Here is an 18798-nt window from a genome sequence, read left to right as displayed (position 1 = left end):
TGCTTCATACAAGGTCTTGAATCCCAGTTTGGATTCAGGAAACAGGAAAACCTCTTTACTTTTAAGATAGGCCTGAATTGTTCATTTTCGAGTAAAGCATATAGTTAGGTCTGGATCGCATGCTCCTTTCTCTCCATCACCCTTTACCACTACACTTGCTGTCTACAAAGTGTCTTTTTCTTTCCTTCTTTCACATAATGACTAGGGTCATCTTTAAGTATGACCCTAGTCTGTCTTTGCATGTGATTGGCCACATGGCGTGCCAACCATAATAATGATCAACCTCTGCCTGCAAGGACTCTCGGCAGAGCTGAACAGGAGCAACGGAAGATTCGTCTCTGATGGTAGTTCGGTCTCGTTTGCTACAATGAATCCACTCTTAGGACTGGCCTGTTAACCAACAACATATCACTACAGTTTTTCAACATTTCATGTGAGCAGAGAATATAGCCCTGTATACTTCAGACTTAATCCTGCCACTTCTATCAGGCATGAATACTAGTGCTGAAAGTTTCTTCTCCATTCTTATTCCTATCATTCAGGTACAAGTTAAACTTGGTTTCCTCTGTCTAAAGATTTATTCTTTTTTTTTTTTTTTTTTTTTGAAGTAAGCAGGCTTTTTTGTTTTCTGGCAAAGTATGATCTGTTCTTGAGTGTAACTGTCACTGGGGGCCAAAGGTCTGTACAAAACTGGACTCATGTGCTGAACCACGTGCAGAGATGGCTGAGTTAAATTCACACAAACTTTTATTTGGCACAAAAACACAGAGTTATACTTGGCAGGGGATTTGTGACAAGATAAGCTAGCGTGATGGGCTAGGGGTGGCAAGCTCAGGGTTTGGCTGGTTGCGTGTGGAGCTAGAGGTCTCACTGAAAAGAGAGAAAAAGGAGGTTAGTGGATGCATGGACTTGTCCAGGGAAGATAGCTGTACTGAGTTTTTTGCGTGGCTTTCTTTTGCAGGTGGAAAACTAGGCTTGGTCCGAGTGACGAGTTACGTGCAAAGAAGATGAGCGGATCTGAATTCCAGGGCTCCCTGTGAGCTATGGTGGCAGGAGAGCAGGCAGGTGAGTGTGGTGAGGATTTTCTTCCTGGAGATTGAAGCGTGGCGTAGATCAGGTGAGGGCTGTGACCAGTGTCCAAAAGGAGAGTTCCGTTATATTTTGCTTTTGCTTTACCAAGACAGCCTGTTCTTTTTTTATGATGAAACCAGATGAGATTTAGAGAAGGATCTGAGAAGAGGCGGGAAGGGGGATGGATTTTTTTTTCCCTCTGACACCAGAGACGAGAACTACAACATCCGATTGTCATTTCAGAGGAAAAACCTCAGGGGTGTCTAAGTTATGGACATGACAACAAATGCTGTTTTATTGCCCGTGATGCACTCTGTTTGTCCATTCTGCGCTATCTCTGTGATGATTCTGTCCCTGATTTCCTGGCTTGTGTCTTCAGTTGTCTACAAGTGGATTAAGTCTGTCTTTCTATTCTTTTTACTGGCAGTCCCTGTGTTTTTCAGGCTTCATTTTATTTTGTTTTTTTTTCTTTACGTCAGCCTTTATGCCTGTCAGAAGCTTAAAAAATACACTGTAAATCCCCTGCTGTTGTTACTGATGAAAGATTCCCTAATAATCTGTTCAATGTTCAATTCTCTGGCTAAATGTGATTCATCTATCAATCTGTTGTTTTGAACTACCTTTGGCTCCCTTTGTATTCCTACAGTGGTACTAGTATTAAATGTACTTTGAGCTGTAGAACTGGCTTTACAATTGTGGTTCCATTAAATGCTTTAGTTGGAACAGCATTTGGTTGTTGTTATGTATTGTCATTTAATGAGCTGTCCTCTGGCATATGAAATATTCCCGCTAATGATTCATCAGCAATCATCTCTCATATGGTCAAAAATAGTATGACAGTACAACACAATGCTGATGAAGTGCAGGTCTATGTGTTGTTCACAACATTTTAGGGGTTCATGAAGTGGAGGAGTGTTTACACATGTATACACACACACACACACACACACACACACACACACACACACACACACACACACACACACACACACACACACTTATACTGAAAGAGTTCTCTAAATTCTGTGCCTACTCAAAAGTCTATAATTAATTGAGGCTTTTGCATAGACGTGTTTGTCGGAGTTCTTAAACGGACACAAGCAAAGATCAGGGATCCTTTGCAGAAGAAACAGTGCGTTTATTTACAGTGAAAACACCAAGTGAATGTATATACAATTTGCAGGAGGGGGGGTCCAGGGCTCCAGGGTCCGTGGGGGAAAAGAATTACACTCCACTGTACTCTGCAGCCTCACACACTTCCATACACTCGTTCGTGGGATTTTCAGGTTTGCAGGGACAGGTCCAGGACAGATCTACACACAAGGAAGCTTCAGTTTGCAACAGACTCAAACAACAACTCACGGATTCAAGTTTTCAAGTAACAGGTTGACTGACACAGATTGCTCAACGATCCAGTGATGAGTAGCGTAGGACCACCGTCTTCAGTATGACTCAGGATTACTGGGGAAGGGGCAGCAGGTGTGGTGATTGAACACAGGTGTGTGGGCCAGGGGCAGGAGCCTGTAATGAGCACTGCCCCGACAGAGGAGAGGGGAGAGAGAGAGAGCAGAAAACAAATCAAAACATGTCACCTAGCGCGGGGTCAGCCAGCGAGGCACAGGGACCATGACAGTGCTGGCCTCGGTTCTTTTCTTCAGAATGTTTATTTTTTTGTATCTCTTGTTTAAAATATATGATTCTAGTATCTGAGTATTGTTACACTGTATATTAAGGGATACAAACAGATCTTACGCCTCAGAATGCAACATCATATTTCATGTTGAAGTTTCACTTCATAACATTCTTAATTCAATGGTTCATTATGTTCAGTTTCACTTTTCACTTGTTTCTTTTTAAGAACATTCTCTGTCATCTTCCATGTTTGATGTATTTACTGAAATAACAAGCTTATATAAATATCCATTTCAATTTTTTATCAGCTCTTTGTCACACTCAGATTTGTATTGTCATCATCATGATCTCATTGTACAAATGTTAATATTAGGCTCAACTAAAAAGCTGGAGTCCCACATTAAACCACATCTTGAGAAAGCCGCAGCAAGTATAGTATATACACATTAAAATATGTGTTTGTACAGAGACAGAGTAGCAGCTCATTTACTTTAAATTGCTTTACTTTTTGTGACTGTTTTATATTTAAAAGCCATAAATAGAGCACTCTTTATTGCTGTGTTGGGACGTGAGCCATACATCAGCAAAAATAAAAAAAAAATGCAGATATTGCAAGTTCAGTTTTTATTTTATCAATTGTGCTTCAGCATTGTGATGCATTTCCTGCTTTGGAAAGTGATATGATTCAGACCTTGAAAAACAAAATTACCAAATGGTATAAAAAATCTTGCTGGTATTTTTAAACATTTGAAACGTTCTACTTTTGTAATGGCTTTTTCCAATATGCATGTCACAGTTTGGAAAGCTGTATAATGAACCAGTATTAGAGGCTTAGAGAAGAACCTTCAGATTTAACTCTTCTTTTTCACTATTATGTTGTTGGTTCACTTCTACCTTGAGTACATCGTGGTAATTTATGCTTCACACCTAACCGAGATGACCAGTGGACACAAACTCCTCTGTCAACTGTCCTGTGAACTCCCTCAGGCCTCAGTACATGGATCGGAACTTTTTAGAGACCATCCAAAGTTTGTTGTAGTGACCCCTTGGGAAATAAGGGAGCAGATAAAAGTACCTATAAGGCCCAGCTATATTCTTGTTTTTGTTTTGTTTTTTCCTATTTGGTGAAAGCAAGTTTAAATCAATTTTATTCTTATGTGAGCCTTAATATAAGGATATGATCCTTAAACAGTGCATATCTGACATGGGATGTGACATATTCTACCTCTACCGGGAAAAGCATCAGTGAAGGACATGAATTTAACTAGAATGATTTGTAAACCTCCTTTTTCTATCACAGGTTTAAAATCGCACTAAAGTGGCATGTGGTTTTACTTCATGAATAGTGCCAAGTGATGTAATTAGCCCACTTGTTGTGCATTCTTTAATAAACTTTCTCTTATTCTGTAGTGTGCTGGGACACGAATAAAGAAGCTGCAGCTACTGCTGCCTGCCAATTTAAGAGGAAGATGACTTTGCTAATAAAAAGTGCACCCTGAAAGTTGGGCATGTCCAAAAGGGTGCAGAGCTGGGGTTACTTACATATCTGTCCTGAAAAATACAGGTGTGTGTAGTGCCAAAGCTGGGTCGAAAAGTATCTGAATTAAATTGGACCCATGGGCAATGCCCCCTTGTATTACAACCACACATCTATTTTTTAATTGAATAAATGTCATTACTGCTTTTTTGTATTGCAAACTGATTTAATTTACTCATGGATTAAATTGACTCTCGATTTTAGGACATACCATTTTCCCAGTAAGGTAATGTTTTCTCTTAATTAAGCCACCATGGAGCTAATGAAATATATATATATATATATATATATATATATATATATATATAAATGCAAACTGAACAACACTGTCTTAAGCCATCGTTACCCAGACCATATAATTAAAACCACTTCAGTTTGACAGTTCTCCACCCTCTTTTTCTGCTACTCATTATCCCTTGCATTTGTCAAAGCCTTTTTTTTTGCGTCCCTACAAACTCAATTAGCCTGAGTCCAGAGGGTGGTGTGCTAAGCAGCTGGAAAGTTGAAGACAGTGTTCAGATTGGAGGATTGTATTCCTGCAAAGGAAGAAAAATGTACACGTGCCTTATGTGTAGAAATGTTTAGCTTATTTTAGAGTTTAGAAATGTGTTTACATATAATCTAGAGTTATTGTAGAGACACTGACACTGCCCTCAATGTAATAAAGGCCTGATTGTGTCATGAACTTAGGAGTAGAGTATAGGAGACCCTCCCCAGTTGAACTGTGAGAGTAAAACAGAGAGGAGTTAATGCTGAGTGGAAATTCCCCAGAGAATGTTTGGGTGGGGGTCTCAACATTTGAAATGGATAACTGTGGTCTGGAAGCGAAATGGGTTTTTTATGACCTCTAGGGAGTCACCTACACCCACACTGTTTTAACTGTCACGCACACACATCCACATGCACACTCACTCATGTGCGCTCACATAAGCATTCATGTGCTCATGCACATAGACACAGACAGAGTTTGCAGCACACCGTGGGGGGGTTTATGATGGGGTCGCCTCTATAAAGCTGGCTGTAACTAATAAAGGGGTGAAGATTTTGCAGAGGGACACACCGGCCTCGTCTTCCCTTCTAGAAGTGCATGCTTAAATGAGGATGAATAAAGGTTTTGTGAAATGACTACTGAGTTCCGGTGCCGTCTGTGGAAGTTTCGACGAATAAAAGAACCGGGGTGAAACTGATTTCGTAACATATGTTATTGATATATATAAAATAGTACTAGATCTTAAACCTGAAACCTGAAGCACTTTGTGTGGTATACCTGTAAATGCCATCCTGCCTTTTCAAGTCTTATTTTTTCATTAGTTTTCTTTGAATGACTCTTCATCTCATACAATGCTCTTTTAAAAAAAACCTAAGCTACCTGTTATCTTAAAAACCACAGCTAACTTATTTAGCTCAACTTAACTTAGTTAAATGTCCCATACCTGACCCACTAAGGCTCAGCCAGGTTTTACAAGGATCTCTTTGGTCTTATTCCTGACGATCCACACAAATTGCTTAATAATTATTAATGTCTCTACACCTCCGCTCATTCATTTCCTGTACTTACAACTTCACTGGGTCAGTGCTAAACTAGGTTACGCTTCACAGTCAGAGCCATCAGCCAAAAGCTAATTTTTCCACATAACACAAATCTCCAAGCAAATGTAAGTTTTAGGATCCTGACAATATTTAATTGTTTCTCCTTCTTCTTCCCACTAATTTCCCTGTTTGGTTTGATTGTCTTTCAATGTTTTTCTTTTCTGTGTGTGTGTGTGTGTGTGTGTGTGTGTGTGTGTGTGTGTGTGTGTGTGTGTGTGTGTGTGTGTGTGTGTGTGTGTGTGTGTACAAGCTTCTGTCCTCCCTCTCCCACTCAATAAAGCCGAAGCCCTGCAGCTTCCCATAGCCAGAACATTCAGTTTCCAATGTGGTACAAAGACTACAGTCAAATCCTAGTTCTAGCATTTTATTTCTTAAGTAGTCTTTTCCCCTCATAATTCTTTTCTCATGTGCTTCAGATTTCATCACTCACCTGTTTGTCAGTTGCTTTCAAAGCTGCCTCTTCCCAGACCGTGCCTGTCAGCACTAATATTAACATTGTTGCCAATTTTTCCTTGACCTGCAGTCAGACACTGAGAACTGTCTGTCCTCTCTTCTTTGGGGCATATTCTTAACCAGGATCACATTTCCAAGCTATTGCTGACTATTGTGTGGTTACTCCATCTTTTTAATATGTTTCTGCCCAAGTTAGGTAAATTGTGCTTAGACCCTATCAGAAACAAATCTGTTTGAGTTACTTTTGTATTATGCTTTTGGGCCATTATCTGATGTGAAGCCCTGCCTGTGAAGCTGTCGTTTTGCAACATTTGGATGAATCTCAGCAGCCCAGTACACTTACCAATTCATCAATCAAAACTGAATGTCTGTAGTTCAATCACATATCCATTTGATTTACAATCCATGGTGGTGGCATGGAGAAACAAAAGTGCAAAAATAATGTCTTTGTACAAATGGAAGGCCCTGTAATTGAATAAATCACTCTTTTTTTTATATTCCTGTCATAAGCTCTTACTTACTATTCCAATCACATTAACATTTCAGTTTTTATCCCTGAATTTAACAGTAAAATCCCACAGTAGTCCAGGCGGGAAGAAATAAAAGCATGGATCACTGTTTCAAGGTGCTGCCTCGAAAGAAAAGATTTTAGTCTTGCCAGTCGCCTTAAATGATAAAAACTGGACTTCACCACTGCTCTGATTTGGTTGTCCAATTTAAAATCACTGTCCAACTTAAAACCAAGGTCAGTAACAACAGATTTAAAATAGACTTCCAGGGATCCTAAAACAACAGAGGAGGACTCACAGGGACCACTGGGTCCAAACACCAACACTTCTGTTTTCTTTTTATTAAAATTTAAAAAGTTTCGAGCCAACCAAGCTTTAATGTCATCTAGACATGTCAAGAGAGGTTTTATGGAGATGGCATCCTTGCGTTTTAGTGTCAAATAAATTTGGCAGTCATCGGCATAACAGTGAAATGAGATCCCATGCCTTCTAAGGATAGAACCCAGAGGCAGTAGATACAGAGAAAAGAGCAGTGGCCCTAAAATTGAGCCCTGTGGGACACCACATGACAGAGGAGCAGAAGACGATTCGTAACCGAGAAGGCTGACAGAGAAAGTTCTATCTGACAAATAAGACCTAAACCAATTGAGTGCAGTGCCACCAATACCCACTACATCATGTAATCGAGAAATTAAAATATTGTGGTCTACTGTGTCAAAGGCAGCAGTTAGGTCAAGCAAGACAAGAACAACATGGTTACCAGAATCACATGCCAGAAGGATGTCATTAAAAACCCTTAGTAATGCAGATTCTGTGCTGTGAAGGGTTTTAAAACCTGACTGAAAAACCTCAAAGATTCCATTTTCATCTAGAAAATCTTTCAGTTGACTAAAAACAATTTTCTCTAAAACCTTGGAGACTAAAGGCAGCTTGGAAATAGGCCTATAGTTCGCTAAAACTGTGTGATCAAGGCCAGGTTTCTTAAGCAGTGGCTGTACTACTGCATGTTTGAAATTTGCAGGAACCACGCCAGAAGACAGACTGCTGTTAATAATGTCAAGGACATACTGTTGTATACTAGGAAAAATTTCTTTAAAGAATTGTGGAGGGACAGGATCCCGTGGGGAACCTGTGGGCTTAATATGGCGAACCACATCCTCTAAAGAGGAGAGCGGTGGTTCAAAGCAGGTGGTCTCAGTGGCTTGGATTCACTAGATGTTAGAAACATTTCAGTGATTAATACACTGAACTTCATATTAAGAAACCAGTCTGAGAAGATTTTTGCTCAGTGATGTGATGCATTGTCATGTTTGAATTCAAGCCAAAACAACCCAAGAAAAAATGTATTCACACCAATACACCACCTGTCAGTGGTCTGATTGGACTGATTTATTCATTGCTGATGCCAACTTCTGCATGCCTCAAGAAAATTCGAGATTCACATTAGCGTTTTCCAGTTTTCAGCAGTACAGTTCTGTTGACCATTGCAGCTTATATTTTATGCTGTTTGTTGACTACAAAATTGCTGCTTTTGCTCATCTGCCTTAATATGTTCAATATCATATCCAACCAGCCCATCAAGGAAACAGCCATTTTTACAGTATTCTGAGCAAACTGTTGGAACAACTATGCTATTATTTGTATTTCTAAAACAATGTTCGCACTCCTAAAGCACAACTGCAGCTATTAATTGGTACAAACTACTGTGGTTCAGCCTGCTGTCTTGATGCCTATAATTCAATGGCATGTATAGGGCAGGTTTGTGATCATTGTTGGAGTGATGTCTGTTTGGTAAATGTTGGGTTACAGTTGGGTAGGAGGCCTAAACCAGGAAACAGACTGTGAAAAACGATGAAAAGCATCTTTCCCTTGAATGTCTAACATTGCAAGGTGTTTGGTTTCTAATGCCAGAGACACATTTGCGCATCACAGCTCTCTCTCAAGAAAGACCAGATGGTGATGCCACAGCAGAAGGGAAAACTACCATAATCGTAGGCTCAGACTTTGTACAGAAGTTCATTTGCTAACCTGCAACACAATAGATACAGACAGAAAAGCAGAGATGAACTGATGTAAACTGAAATAAATTCCATTGATATTACATCCCTTAGTCATCTTCTTTGGTATTCAGATTTAATGTGAATATATTTTGTCTATTTTTACTTTATAAATGTATTTATATTGATTTTTTATTCATTTATTTTCAAAGGACAATAACCTGTCATTGGAGAAATCATAGAGATGCTTCTGTTCATTGTAGTGGGCTGAAGTGATTTGGATATGTTTGTGTTTAATTGATAGAGCTGAAAATTACACTTACACTGTAGAGAGCTAGGGGCAAGTAAACAAACTTGCACTGTGGCCTATATGTCATGCAGACAACAGGTTGTTAGTGGCATTGAACAAAACGGACACCACCACCAGCTAACTTTGTTAAAATGACATATCTAGGTATGTTTACAGTGTGTTAAATGTGGTTCTAATAAGAGGTATTTAAGCCTCTAAATTAAGTTTAGCAGATTACTTTTCTACTGTTTGTCCCCCATTCATTGAATGAGTTTGTGCATTAATGCAAATTAGATAAGCTTAATAAAAACAGAGCAGGCCTTCATTTAGTAACCACAAGTTTGTACTGGTATAACCGTTTAATACAAATCAGAATTTTTACAGGTATATACTGTCTCCAGAAAAAAGTCATATGTTCACATTCTAGACTTTGACCTTGTCTTGCCTGTTTGTGTTAGACTTTGAAGTGAGGATATACAGTGCAATTGTGTGCAAAACACTGTGGTACCAGGTATAACTTGCATTAAGTACTGCAGGTGGTGACTAGGTGATTCATGTTTTTCCCTCAGGCGTACTGTAACTGTGCACTTGCTGCTGAGTGCATTCAAACCATACAGACCTGTGTGAATCTGATACCAGCTCCCCGCACTGTTGTTGTCCTAAATGCTTCCCACTTGCCAGCCTGAATACAGAACAGATTGGTTTGCAGCTTCAGGGCTCGCCTGGGTTGTTCATGTACCAGAGTCAGATATTAGTGAAAATTCACACAACTGAGCACACACACATACACACACCCTGGTGATAGGCATGACATTGTGATAAGGATCTAAAGACGCACAGTGAGAAAAACTGATTAAGGGACTGCTGGGTGGAAATTTCCTTTCTTCAGCCTTGTGTGGGACTTCATTAGAGAACTGCTAAAAAGATAAGATATTCCGATTTGGCACTATAAGAACAATGAGCTCCTTTACATTTAGCCCATACTGCATCAGCATCCTTTTGCTGGAAAAAAATTGAGGCACATACAAAATTGGGATAATATATTTTGCAGTTTTAACAGTTCAACACACACACACACACACACACACACATATATATATATATATATATATATATTAGGGGTGCAACGATATTCGTATCGATATTGAACCGTTCGATACAGTGCTTTCGGTTCGGTACGCATATGTATCGAACAATACAACATTTGTAATTTATTTTATCAACTTTCCTTCTGACGATGCTGTCTGTGTGGAGCGCTCAGTGAATCTGCGTTCGACTACTCCGCCTAGGCTGCACTGTCGAGCGCAGATCCACTGAGCGCTCCACACAGACAGCATAGACAGAAGGAAGAGCGCAGGGCACCTCCCCCACCCTCATTCAGATCTGGCGTTTGGAATTATTTTGGTTTTCATGTGACGTATGACCCTGAAGGTAAGCGAGTCATGGACTAAAGTAAAACAGTATGTTGGATGTGCCATGCAATGCTCAATTACATGGGTGGGAACTAGTGTGTTAGCGCAGTTAGCTCGTTAACGTGTTGGCCGTCTAGCCCAATGCACGGGGCGATCGGCGGTAGCTCGTTAACGGAGATTTGCCGTGTTGTGGCGTTAAGGTCATTTCAACGAGATCAACCTGAAAGCACTAGTGGGAACACAACGAATATGACTGCACATTTACGCCGACATCATCCTAGTGCAAAGACAAAAACAACAAGCATGCTACTAACTTTAGCCGAGTCATTTAGACAGCTGTTAGCACATGATTCTCCTTATATGTTTAATATGCTGCTGAGAATATAGCCCAGAAGAAGCGGATAGTATAGCTTTTATTTTGGAAAGAGACATTTCTCTGTAATAAACTCTCTTTTCCAAAGATGAGTGATTCCTCAATCAGATACAGGGCTTGCAATATCGCTAGCCCGACGTCCCGGGGCTAGTGATTTTTTTCAGTCGGGCTACCAAAATCTATCTCTTCCCTGCCCGTCGGGCTATTGTAGGAAGGAAAAATATATGTCAATGCTTTTGCATTCTTTCAGAAATGTAGCTGGGTAATTATGTCATTGGCATCGGTGAGGCACTGTCAATATGTGACATATTGAAATCGCGTTTGAATTTGCGCTTGTTTTTTTGCTTTCACTTTGCAATCGTATGAACTGTGTATAGAGAGCGACAGCACTGATCTGTGAGTGATGAAAATTTGTGCACCAATTCCTCTGACATCATCTTATTAATTGTTAGCTTACTATGCAAACATGACAAGTGAAATCTCCCGCAGCTTAAACATGTGAGAGGTTGATCGCGCAGAGAATCACTGAGCATTATGTGAGTGCGTGTGTAAAAGCAGCACGATATATATTTCAGTTCTGCTGAGCCAAACAAGACAGGTCAGGGTGAAGAAGTGACAGCCAAAGAAAAGCTTACCACAAAACGGAGAAGTTATGACAAATCAGACTATAAGGCAAAAAGAAAGTGCAGCTTTATGGTTTCATGGACAAAAGAATTTCTGTGGCTGCAATATGACGAGCTAAATAACCAGGGCTGCACATAAGTGGTCCGCAGGTGCGCATTCGCTGTCAAAATAAAAAACACGCACAAGGGTTAGGGTTAAATTTAAAAACTGTACTTTTGAGTTAAAATATATATTTATAATTTTAATAAATGACAAATTAAAAAGGCATGAACATTTTTTTGTATCGAAAAAATATCGAACCGTGACACCAAAGTATCGAACCGAACCGAACCGAACCGTGAATTTTGTGTATCGTTGCACCCCTAATATATATATATATATATATATATATATATATATATATATATATATATATATATATACAGTATATATATATATATATATATACATATATATTTGTATTGTATTGTATTTGTATATATGGTGTTGGGGGCAAATTCAGCTGTCAGAGAAATACAGCAAAAAGTAGTAACAAAACCAGAGTATTACACTAAAACTAAAAAAAGCAAAGAGGAGTTTGGATATGGATACTGAGATAACACAAGGCATGGACTGAAGGAGAAAGGGTTGGAAAGCGAAAGGATTAATCATGCAGCAAACCTGAGAAGTTGAATAGGTAATGAAGGACAGAGGCTAGTAATGCATGAGAATAGGACAGAGGGGCTTAACAGGAGTCGTGCAGCGCATTGATTACCTCTGTCTGTCATTAGCTTTAGTCCCAATACCTAGAGACTTGGGTCAGTTTGAGACTAGAGAAAGGGAGAGGCCACAGAAGCAAGGAAGGCAGAATTAAAGTTTTTTTTTTAATTTATGCGCTTATGTGAGGATCACAAACTAGCTGGGAAGTAACAAAGTACAAATACATTCTCTTACTGTACTTAAGTAGATGTTTTACCTACCTGTACTTGGATATTTATTTTTCTGATTACTTTTTACTTTTACTCCCTACATTTTTAAACAAATATCTGTACTCCTTACATTTTCACAACATACTGGTTACATTTGGTTCAACTGCATTATTTATAGCGTTTATCCTTCGGGTTTTAAAGTGGCCAGAAGGAGTGCAGGAGTCCGTAAGTTGTGGTTGCGGTATTTGAGAATCTAGCTAGTGCTACAGAAGAGGAGGGCGCATGAAGGGAGTGAAGTTTTTTAAGTGGCCGGTAATTTCATATTCAACATTTCTGTCAGTTCAACAAACATCAGGAAACACACAAACTACTTGTGTGCAGTTTGTCGCACAGTGTGTTGCAAGCTAAAGGTCCAGCTAATATATTTCACAGGTAGAGAAAAGAATGTGAGCTATCTTCACTAAGAAATGGAGAAAGATCTGAAAAAGACAGGATAGAAGAGGAAGAAGAGAGGTTAGATTTAAAAGTAAGGAATCCTCAGTGACGCTTGATAAACTGCAGATTTAAAGCTTACATGCATGTCATAATTTTAATCACATATTTGATATTACTGCAAAACTAAGCTATACTAACTTTGGGTTATTCAAATGTTGCATGAAAATACTTGGTAGTTTGCATCGGATAAAGAGGTTAGCTTGTCATACTGTGGTGAATTTATTGTAAAGCACTGCACTGAACTGATACACTCCAGGTGCCCATGGCCAATTTTAGTTTACACCAACTGTAGCAGACTAATTTTCATTTAAGTAGATGACGGTTAGATTAATTCACTGAATTCCACCTTTATTCAAACTGTATACTGTCTAGTGTAAAGACACTGTAAACATTATACTGTCACAGTGTAGAAAATGGAAATCAGCCAAGACAGCTTTGAAAGATCAGCTAACATCTTGTTGAATTCAGTTGTGTAAATCCACAAAGAGGAGAAGGTCAGCTGATCACAGCATGTACACTAAGAAAATCAACTGGAAATCACATTAGAAATTATTTTCACTTGTGATTCTTTTCCCCATGCTGAGACACTACACAGATCTTAGGGTTCCCCCACCTGCTGAATCCCACTTTTGGATTGTGTAATGCACTGTATGACCTTACTTTGTTAATGACAGTAGTGCTCATAGGAAAGCAGTAAAGCATAAACACAAACTGTAACACATCCCTAAATACATATTCCCAGTTCTCTGTAAATCATATCTTTTGCATAAGTGGAGTCCTTCATTGTTTTGTTCACCAGCTCTTCTATGGGAACAGCATTGGCCAAATTCCAATATTGCCTTACACATTCCCTACACACTTTCAGCCAGTTTTCAGGTTTATTAACCACCACACTGTGAGGTGTAGCACCTGCTTTGTGCCCAGTATATTGATACACTTACACTTACACACTTACAAAAATGGGTTCTTTGTAATGAAAAAAGTGTAAACTTCATCCTACTACTTTTTGAGCTTAAACATTGTGTAGACATAGAGATATTCATGACAGCTTGATGTTTTTCTTTTCTCTTGTTCTTTCAGTTATATTTACATGCTTGAAATAAAAATTACTCTATCTATCTATCTATCTATCTATCTATCTATCTATCTATCTATGAACCCACTGAAGTCTTTTGTGGCAATGTTCTATATGTGTCTATATCATCAAAAGTGCTTCTTATTTTTAATTCATTCATTTTAGTTGCTTCATTTTAGTTTTTATAAATGCCAGCGTTAGAGAAGAAGGAGAAGGAGAAAGGATCCAAAAACAATTCAGATGTTAAAAAGCATGAATGAAATTCAAACACATTTTCTGCTGAGTGATAGACATGATTTTAATAGTCCATCTGATAGTAATATAAGTTGCCAAAGATGCTGATTACAAATTCCTGTTATCAACAGAGAAAGCCAAAGGCGTCCTTAAGCTTGCCACCCTACCCTTTTTTTAGGAGACACTTCAAAAGCTGCAAGTGTGACTCTGTATGGAGTTACACTCATCACAGAGTGGGAGGGTGTAGAGGCCAGTTTGGAATTGGGACTTACTCCCCTAGTATGCTTTAGTGCCCAGCGGGGGTCCTCTACTTTGCTGAAAGAGGTAGCAAGCAGGCTGCCTGTTGCTCAGCGACTTCAAAACTCCATGAAGTTTCAGACTATTTGCGCTTGTGTGCAAGTATATGTGTGTTCGGTGAGTCATGAGTGCCAGAATAAAATTAACCACACAGACAGGACTAATGACGAATTCAAAGGGACCTGAGCTAACCTGAGCAATGACACAGACATACATACAGGAACACACAATCAGACAGTCAGAGCCAGTTACAGCCCCACAGCTTGGGACTAGCTTAGAAGGACTGTTAAATTAATTCTCAGAGAGGGGTCTTTTTTTGAGGATGTTGTTTTGCTGAAGTAAATGAACTAGCTTAACAGGAAACACTGTGCACAGACACTCTCAAGGCTCTCTTCTATGTTGGGCTGTCTGAACATATCCAGCAGTACCAGCTAATGGTTTCATGTGTGGGTGGAAGAAAGAAAACGAGGCAAGCAAGTGATGATACTTTACAAGTACAGGACAATCTCAGGTCACCAACTACACTATTATAAATAAAAATGACTGAGTGAATGGCAAACACTGAAATTTCCTGAAGTTTTGTGCTTTAGGTCAAAGTGACCCAAATAACACCTTATATTTCACAAGATACACAGGGGTTTTATGAATAGCGCAAAGCAATCATCATGTTAACCAGCCACTTTTTCCTACGACAACCTGCTGCCCAGTGTTCCGTACTGCCACATTTGTAACAGTGGTCACATTTGTTTCCTGTATTGGATGATTGACACTGCTGGCACTGTCTAATGTTTGTGCTCCTAGGCTGTGATTGGTATTTCCGGTCAGGTGGTTCGGCCATTCTCATGTGCTGAGGCTTAACGGTCTGCTGGAGGCTGGCAATGTGAGTGGTGAGGTTCTGCAGAGCCTCACATATAGCCTTGTTGCCTTGATCAACTTTATCCATTAATGTGTCTCATTTGACCGCTCCACCTTGCTTGTTCTTACTGTCTGATGTGTGCATACTGCTTTCTTTCTCCACCTCTTGATCTTCCCCATTTACTGCTGCAACTTTGATCATCTTTGCTCTTGATGCAGCTGACAGCTTATTCTTTCTTTCCATTTCCAGACTGTATGCCGCAGTCATTTTTTCCAGAAGAACCTCATCTGTGATTTTAGGATTTTGCAGGTATAGCTTCACATCAGCTCGGATGGTGTCATCATGGAGGCCAGTGAGTACTGTCTGGAGAAACTGATTTTGGATGAGCTCCGAACTGTACTTTAAACCAGACTTAACTCTCTCTGAAGCAAGAACAAGTTGTTGTCTCAAATCCACTGCTCGCATCAAAAACTGGATTGGAGTTTCTTTTGGCTCCTGTACAGCACGTGTGAGCGAGTGATACAACTCTGTGGCATCTTTCTCAATGTAATGAGTCCGTAATATTTCCCTGAGAGCTTGCAAAGTCAAATCTACTCTACTCTCAAGGTAGCTTTTCAGTTTTGTTCCTGGGGTTATAGCTTGAATGATGGCTTCAACAATGTCTCCTTCATCATATCCTCTCTTCAATGCCCTCTGGATTTGTCTTTCCAAGCTAGTGTGATGGCCAAACCCGTGGCCACACTCTAAAGTCGGTAACTTTTGTATTTTCATTCTTCATTTGAACATATTAATACATTTTAGTTTCCAATAACTTTATTGATTGGTTTGGATACATTTGTTCTATTTGTAAGCGCGCACATTTAGTTTACTTATGTATTCATACTACTTCATTTCTTTGCTTTCTGACTAACCTTTGTCTTTTTATTTCTTACCTGCCATCATCCCTGGGAGTTGCCGGACAAAAGATGGTAGCCAGGGTTTGAAACCATTAAATATGAAGGAAGATAATTGGACCACACCACCACTTCCTGCTGAAGGGGGAATGTGTGTTTTCTTTACTTTAAAAACAAAGTATTTGTATTTAATTAAATATTTGAGTTTAGGGTTTAATGGGGTTTTTTGATTTTCTTCTTTAGTGTTTAGTTTATTAACAAACTAGATTGTACTGCTGTTTGTGATTTATGATTGTGTTTTGTTTGTTACCCCTCATGTGTCACAATGGTCTGATCAGCCATTATATATACCCTTGTATGTCATTTCATGTTTAGGTCAATTATGTACGTTTGGGCAGTCATTTGGTTTGTTAAGGTTGCAGTCTTTGCCTGAGTTCAGTTTTGTTTCTTTGACCTCTTTTATGAGCTCAACATTTATTAGTCTTGTAAATATAATTTTTGGGGGTTAAATAAATGGAAACTATATTTTTCTAATAATTCCTGGGCTCCTCCTGTTCTTCAACTCGGTCCATCAGAATCAGAATCAGAATCAGAATGGGTTTTATTGCCAAATGTTGAGCAGGTTTACAACATTAGGAAATTGCTGCGGTGCTTCAGTGCAAACATGGTGTCATAAATAACACTTAAATAGACATGGAAAAAATAAAAGTGGGGATAAGAATTAAAAGTGCTACGTGGAAAGATATGTGCATGAGATATACATGAGATATATACATGAGAGTAAGAATTAAGAGTGCTACGTTGAAAGATATATACATGAGTGCAGGTGGTGATCAGTGCCAAACATGGAATGATACAGTGAACACAGCGTAGGGTCATGTGTTAGTGGCGGGGACAGTCATATGGTTATTGTTCATGTGTCCAACAGCAGAGGGGAAGAAACTGTTCTTATGGCGAGAGGTTCTGGTGCGAATGGACCGGAGCCTCCTGCCTGAGGGGAGCAGGTCAAACAGACTGTGTCCAGGGTGAGAAGGGTCAGCTGAGATCCGAGCTGCACGCCGCAATGTCCTGGAGGTGTACAGGTCCACACTAGTGTATGTTAATTTGTCCTTTTGGTTTGGTTCTCCAATTTGTCCCATTATTTTCAGATCCCGTCGGTACAGTGGGTGTACAAAAGGGACACTTTGAGTGGCGACAGGGATGACTCATGTAGCATTCAGATGAGAAACACTTTCTCTCTGCTCGTCTGAATTACTGGGTGCTATCACATTTTTAGCCACAGGGTGGTGCTCTTGTACCACTTGTTGAGGCAACGGGCATTACTTTCGCATCTCATTTGCTTCACTTCATTAATTTTGTCATCTAATTCCAACAACAGAGATATTCCTTCATCTTCTCGTGCAGTAACATCCTCTCCCTCTAAGTACTGGAGAATACGCCGCCTCAGTTTACGAGGTAAGTCTTTTTCACTTTCATCCACGGCTAAACTGAGGGCAGCACAAATCTCATTCAAATCCGGTGCTAGCAGTGTAAGTAACTTTTCCTCTATCTCCTCAAGAAGTTGCTCCCAATCAGGAGACATCTGCTGTACTTTAGACATGACAAAAAACTTTTACCTTCACTGCCTTTTCTTGGAGGGATGGCACTGCCTTATGAGTTCAGGTGAGGCTAGTCACATGTAGCTCGTCCTCCAAACCGGGCGGAAACACCAAGATTATGTTGCACCCTCAGAGAGACATGACTCCATTCTCCTTTTTCTTGCAACTTTATTCTCCTCAGTTCAGGTTTGGAGTTTACAGGCAGAATAGCGTATCATCAGCAAAACATCGCTCCCTCACGTCTCAGACACTGTTTGTTTTCTGCGCTTACTGATGACATCACACATCTGAACTCTGACCTCCTGGAGCCAGTAAACTACAAAAATTAACTAGAAATGTGTCCAAAAACAAAACACAATTAAATAAGAATAGTCTTTAAAGATTTTCCCCACAATTCAGAAAAATGTAAGTTTTATAACTACTTTTAGAGCGCAACACCAGCACATAAAAATCTCTTTGAAATAGTTTTTTTCATACTCAGGATTTATTTCTGATTTGTTTCTGAAGTTACTTCTGATTCCTTTTTGCCATTGTAACAGAATGTGCCTACTCCATTGCTTTTTTAAATGGTAAAATGTCAGTTACAAACCATATATGCATATGTCACACTATTAATGTGAGCTACTCAGTTGACTCTGATTTACACTCAACAAAAATATAAACGCAACACCTTTGTTACTGCTCCCATTCCCCATGGGATGGACGTAGAGACCTAAAATTCATTCCAGATACACAATATAGACGTTTCACCTCTCTCATCAAAAAACTCAGGAGAGTTTTCTCCAAGCATGACATCCCAGTGTATTTCAGACCCAGCAACACGCTCAGACAAAAACTGGTTCACCCGAAAGACAAAACGCCAAAACACAAACTTAACAATGTGGTGTATGCTGTACAGTGCAGCGAGGAATGCCCAGACCTCTACATTGGAGAGACCAAACAGCCACTTCACAAG

General features: G+C 39.5%; 1 long non-coding RNA gene across 1 annotated transcript; it reads right to left on the bottom strand.

The window, feature by feature from the left end:
• Positions 1-2188: 2188 nt before the first annotated feature.
• On the bottom strand, positions 2189-16303 carry LOC145419973 (uncharacterized). The gene is made up of 3 exons (XR_013901243.1): positions 16285-16303; positions 2467-2604; positions 2189-2384 (listed from the first exon to the last, which is right to left on the bottom strand). It is a non-coding gene; the product is annotated as an uncharacterized LOC145419973 (long non-coding RNA).
• Positions 16304-18798: the final 2495 nt, after the last annotated feature.

Source organism: Astatotilapia calliptera, chromosome 14, assembly GCF_964374335.1.
Source record: "Astatotilapia calliptera chromosome 14, fAstCal68.1, whole genome shotgun sequence".
NCBI lineage: Eukaryota > Metazoa > Chordata > Actinopteri > Cichliformes > Cichlidae > Astatotilapia > Astatotilapia calliptera.
The sequence above is the reverse complement of the archived record's forward strand: the minus strand, read 5'-3'. Positions and strand labels throughout refer to the sequence as shown.